Source organism: Salvelinus namaycush, chromosome 1, assembly GCF_016432855.1.
Source record: "Salvelinus namaycush isolate Seneca chromosome 1, SaNama_1.0, whole genome shotgun sequence".
NCBI lineage: Eukaryota > Metazoa > Chordata > Actinopteri > Salmoniformes > Salmonidae > Salvelinus > Salvelinus namaycush.
Window position 1 is genome coordinate 77,648,976 of NC_052307.1, and position 6,518 is coordinate 77,655,493.

The window sequence follows — 6,518 nt, forward strand, 5'->3', positions numbered from 1 at the left end:
TAAAGTGAACTGGCAAAAGAGTTGTCCTAATTCAATGTCAAGGGCAGTGTGAATACAGAGAACAGCTATTTTCCCCCAAAAAAATCCCCCTCAAGAGTTCACTTTAAAAGAACTGATCTCAGTCCTCTGAAGAGGACTGAAAACACCCTCAGAGGATCCATCTCATTATCTAGAAGAGGATGGGCCTTCAGACTTAATCCACATTGTTACAGCCTGAATTAAATTAAAAGTTTCCCCTCACCCATCTACACACTAACTAATAATGACAGTGAAAACGTTTTCAGAAATATATTCACACCCCTTTACTATGACACTCCAAATTGAGCATCCAATCCTTTGATCATAGTTGAGCTGTTTCTACAACTTGATTGGATTCCACCTGTAGCCAATGCAATTGTTTTGACATGATTTAGAAAGTAACACCTCTGTCTGTACAGTATAAGGTCCCACAGTTGACAGCGCATGTCAGAGCAGAAACTACAGTGAAGTCCAAGTCCCTAGATCTGAGAGAATTGTGAATAGTCATATCTGGGGAAAGGTATAAAACAATTTCTGTTGTTGAAAGTTTCCAAGAGCAGTGTTCTCCATAATTGGGAAATTGAAAAAAAATAGAACTACTCAGACTGCCTAGCCGTCCGACCAAACTGAGCAACCGGGCAAGGAGGATCTTGGTCAGTGAGGTAACCAACAACCCAATGACAACACTACAGAGTTCCTTGGCTGAGATGGGAGAACAAGTCTACAGCACTTGACCAATCTGGGCTTGATGGGAGAGTGACCAGACAAGTCACTCCTGAGAAAAAGGCACATGACCATACGCTTGGTTTCCAAAAAGGCACATGAAAGACAGCTCATAAGGCAAAAGACTGGTCTGAGACTAGCAATGTAACACTTAGGCCTCAATGCAAAGCTCCAAAACCAAGCACAGCTCTTGTGTAATAGTCATGGATACCAAGTGATGCCAGGCTTCCCCAAAAATTTACCAATAAAAATAAAATGTATCTTTGCTCTTTTTCATCATTTTCCTTCAATTCACAAGAGGCTGAAGAAGTGCCACTCGATCAGATAGCTGGCCTATAAGTAGAGACAAACGAGTCTGACATTTTTGCCACCTATAACATTGAAGGCAAGGGAAGCCAGCGAGTATCTGGCCTCACTTGACAATAATTTTTATTTTTAAACCAATCAGCATGGAGCTAAACTGAGCGAGCTCAACTATGAATGGTCCTAGGGCATCAAAAAAAAGTGTCATGGAAAACCATCTTGGATATGGCGTCACTCGTCAAATCCCATTGAGAGCATACGTCACTGACATTACTTGAATTTTGCATCTCGTTGTGTTGTTTAGATTACATTTCCATGTCTGAATTTCTCTGCAATCCAGTCCCTGTCTACTAAACAAGACGCCACGCTCTCCAAAGTGTCCATCGTAGAGCGGGCTACCGAAGCAACATCAAAGAAGATCGATAATTTGGCAGCAACTGTCAGGCAGCTACACAAAATTGTGAGCGAGAACAAGGAAAAGAACGTTCCTAGAGAATGAGTTGAAGTAACTGCAATCCCAAAATAATGAGCTGTGTGAGAATGTAGCTGAACTTCAAAGGTACTCTCGCAGGTGGAATCTGAAAATCCAAGGTGTAAAAGAGGGAGAGGATATTAGGGAAGCAGTCATTAATATCCTGGGAAAGGTGGCTCCGTGCATCAAAGACAAGCTAAGAGACGTGATCGACTTGGGAAACGAAGTCGCAATATCATTTTGCGCTTAACTATGCGCCATTACAGGGACATCTGGAAAGTGTCCACGGGTAACGTTTCTGGACGAGAAGCTCAGCATCAAAGAAGCTTTGATACCGCAGGATCAGACTGCCAGGGAGAAACTGTGGCCGCGTATACGGAAGGCACGACAAGAGGGAAAGAAGGCTGGGTTCAAGGGCCCACACGCGTTTATCGAAGGAAGAATGATTACTGGGTAACTGTTGACATTAATCAAACGGGAACTGTGAGTACTGCCACGAGTTAATGTACCGTTCGAACTACAACTGATGAACACTTGCCAACTAAAAAAAAAATAGATTTGTCATACTGTTAACCACCGCTACCTCAGATGTGCGTAGTTTTCCGTCGGAGTAATCCTGAAGGTTCACTGTTTGTTTTGTTCACGTTACTACTTCTGTTATCTAATTTGTGTTCTTTTTCATGCAGGAGTTCGTTTTCAACTCACTCAATATCGTCAGTCTGAATGCTAGGAGTTTGAGAGTTCTTACGAAAAGGAAAGAGTTATTTTTATATTGTGAACGCAGTAATGCAGATTTTGTCCTTCAGGAAACTCATTCGGGTGAAAGTGATTTGAAATTTTGGAAATCACAATGGGGAGACATGGCCTATTTCAGTCATGGATCAAATCATTCTGCTGGTGTTTTGACACTTATTCACAAGTTTAAAGGTGACATTCTAGAATCCACATCTTCACAAGATGGGAGATGGGTCATAGTAACTGTTAAACTTGACAATGCTATTTTCATCATTTGTAATGTATAGCGACATAACTCACATGCTCCAAATTAGACCCGTTTTACCCAATTTACCAGGAAAGTACAGGATTTAAGCAACAAATACTCAAAGGCTTTTCTAATTATTTGAGGGTATTTTAATGAAACACCTGATGCATATGTTGATCGTTTTCCTCCTAGAACGAGTCAAAGCCTTAAATAGCAATATCATCACTACATTATGCAAGGATCTCTGTTGATGATGCCTGGCGTTATTTCAATCCAGATGCAAAGGGTTATACCTGGACCAACAAAACTGTCAGGTAAATCTAGAATGGATTTATTCCTAATTTCCCCCATTTTGTTACAATTTGTTATAGATGTAGATAATCAGTTGGCTCCCCTTTCTGATCACCACTTAATTTTCCTGAATTTACAAGCTACTAAAAAAATCAAGGTACTCGAGGATATTGGAAATTAAACTCACTTCTCAAAGATCCCACTCTCATTGGAAACATCAAATCGTTAGCCAAAGATATTTTTTCAAGAAAAGACTTGGGTCATGGAAGTAGATGGGAATTTTTCAAATATAAAGTCAAGAGTTAGCCATTAGCCATTAGCCATTAAACATGCCAAAGAGCTGATGCACTTAAAGAACCTTAGAGAAAAAGAGTTGATGAGCAAGCGTGACAGTTTTCTAAAGAAAGATAATCTGAAGAAGTCTATTTAAGTCTTTACAACTATAATTAGAACAGCTTTACACGGATCTGGCAAAGGGTGCCTTTGTAAGGTCAAGAGCAAAATGGATTGAAGAGGGGGAAAGAAACACTAGTTACTTTTTTGCACTTGAAAAGAAACGACAAAAGAAAATCTATAACTGCACTCAAAATTAACAATGTTTTATGCAAAGATCCCATTACAATAACATCCTTTGTCAATTCCTTTTATGAAAACCTTTACATCTCTCAATTTCAGGAAGATGGTTGTGAAAGCTACATTTGCCACATTCGGAATTATGTCCCTGTAATTGAGGATGATTTCCACTCAGTTTGCGATTTACCGGTGTCAATTGAAGAGGCTCTGAATTCAATGAAAAAAATGGAAATCACCTGGCCCTGATGGCCTGTCAGTTGAATTCTATAGACAGTTTTGGGAGTTACTAGAAGAACCGATTTAATATGTTTCAAGATTGCATCAAAAGTGGGGAAATGGTCTCCACTATGAAACAGGGCCTTATTTCATTGATTCCGAAGCCCGATAAAGACCCCTCTCTCATTCACAATGAGACATATTACTTTATTAAATATTGATTACAAATTGATTGCTCTGGTTTATGCCAAAACATTAAAGATACCATTATAAATGAGACTCAAACAGGATTTATGAAGGGCCGTCACATAAGCTCTAACATTCGTTTAGTCTTAGACCTTATAGATTATTCAGATGCAATTGACTGATGCAGTTGTCTTATTTTTGGACTTCTGTAAAGCCTTTGACATAATTGAACATGAATTTCTCTTTAGGTCACTTAAACTTCTTGGATTTGGTGAAAATGTTGAAGTCTTTTGCATGTTCTACAAAGATATAAATAGTTGGGTTACTAAACCTTAATACTTCCAAATGATTCAGTATCAACAGAAGTGTACGACAGGGGTGCCCAATTATGGCTTAACCCTTTTTAACCAAGAAATCAAAATTTCCCAACTGGCTGATGATACTACTCTTTTCTTAAGAGACAAAGACCAGGTCGCCCATGCCCTTAATGCTATAACATCAGGATTAAAACGGAATGTTTCTAAGTCTGACATCTTGTTTATTTGACTGATGATAAATAGAAAATATTCCTGTAAAGGACTGTTAAATATTTAGGAATACATCTGTCAAAACCACAGTCAGACAACATTCATTTCTCCCCTAAAATTTAGAAAACCAAACATAATAATTGGCTACAAAGAGATCTTTCTATACTTGGGAGAGATCTTCTGTCCAAGGCAGAGGGACTGTCGTTTTGTGTACCTCTCATTATCATTACGTGTAAGTCCTGCTACTTGTAAAGAGATCAAAGACCTTTCTTGACTTCATCTGGAAAAATGAGTCTCAAACTAAAAAAGTCAGTCCTTTCTAATAAGAAAGGAAGGAGGTCTGGAAGTGTTGGACTGTTGTTGACATAACACTTAAGATCAACTGGTTGAAAATATGTTTAATTTATACTGAATCAATATGGTATTTCATTCCAAATAATGTTTAATAAGTTGGGAGGTCTTCAATTTTTACTGAAATGTAATTATATTCCTGAAAGATTACCCGCTAAATTGGTTAGGCGCGCAACCATATTAGCCAGGTAGCCTAGGACAAATAAAAATAATTGTGTACTGTATGACAGTGATAAACCGTTTAGACATGGCATTGGCGTTTCTCTACAAGTAGGGTGGGTCATGTTTTTCTACTTGCATGAACTGAAATCAACCATGGACAGCCACATTTAGCTTACGTTGATTAGACTAAATAGTTTACGGTATCTTTTACTTGTCACTATTAGACTGATTTGTTGAAATGGTGATGGAAGCTCCTGTTTTCTTTGAGACTTGCAGTAACTCATTCTAATTCAAGTTGTTTAGTGGTCCGAAAATGTCAAACATTAACTTGCTTGACCATGCTGTAGGTCATGTAACTCTTACTATACATGCAATCTGCTTTGTGGACTACACTGAACAGAGGTTGCTATCCGGTTTTGTTGTTAAAACAAAGCTGGTTGAAATGTATTCTGCCACATCGCTGGCATTAGAGGCATATATCACGTTCGCAAGGCATATGAACTAACAGGTTCGCGCAAACGCAATTATCACAACACCGATTATATGGCTTTTTTGGGGGGAGGGCCTTGGCTTCCTCAGTGATTTTACCCACGCACCGCTACTGCACAGCTCACCCATCTAACAAGATCCCAACCCTAAGTATGGTGGTGGCAGCATCATGCTATGGGGATGCTGTTCTGCAGCAGGGACTGGTACGGACAAAGGGAACAATGAGCCAAATCCCTGACTTGAAGCTGCTTCAGAGTGCAAAATGACCGACTAATGCGAAGATTTACGTTCCCGGAACAATGACAAACATACAACCAAGGCAACAAAATGTGAAAGTCCAAGAGCCCCAGCCAAAGCCCAGACTTGAATCCCATTGAAAAATCTGAAAGATTATCATTCACCACCACTCCATAGAATTTAAGAGCTTGAGAAAATTGTAAGAAAATTCCCAAATCCAGATGTGCAAAGCGGATTACATACCCAAGAACCCTCAACGCTGTAGTTGCTGCCAAAGGTGCTTCTACAAAGTATTGACTCAATGGTGTGAACACATGTAAGATATCTATATTTCAATTAATAAATGTACAAACATTCTCAATGTCATTATGAGGTAGTGTGTAGATGGGTGAGAATCTACTTTTTTTTTTACCCCTTTGTGGTATCCAATTGGTAGTTAGTCTTGTCTCATTGCTGCAACTCCCGGACTTGGGTGAGGGGAAGGTCGAGAGCCGTGCATCCTCCGAAACAACCCAACCACACTGCTTCTTGACATGGGTCTCCCAGTCGTGGCCGGCTGCGACAGAGCCTGGACTCAAACCCAGAATCTCTAGTGGCACAGCTAGCACTGCGCCACTTGGGAGGCCGAGAATCTACTTACCCCTTATTCCACATTCTTTTGGTTATGCAAACTTTGAAGGCAATCATTGTGGTACCTGATGAAAACCTCTTCTGTCAAAACGTTGGTTATTAAATTATTGCATCTGAGCTCCTACAGTGTGCGGCTCTCCTTCAGCTTGTAATGGCTCATTGTTACGCTACTTGCATCATGAAACAGCTGGGGGTGGTGATCTGAGGTAAATGATTGCCTTGAAAAAGAGAACTTCAAAAAAGTGCTCCATCCCTTTAAATCTACTTATTTCTAAGGTCATATCATCCAAGAGCTATGCACACATTCATGGAAATCACCACAAGATTTTAGTTTACAAGTAAGACCAGAAGCAACAGG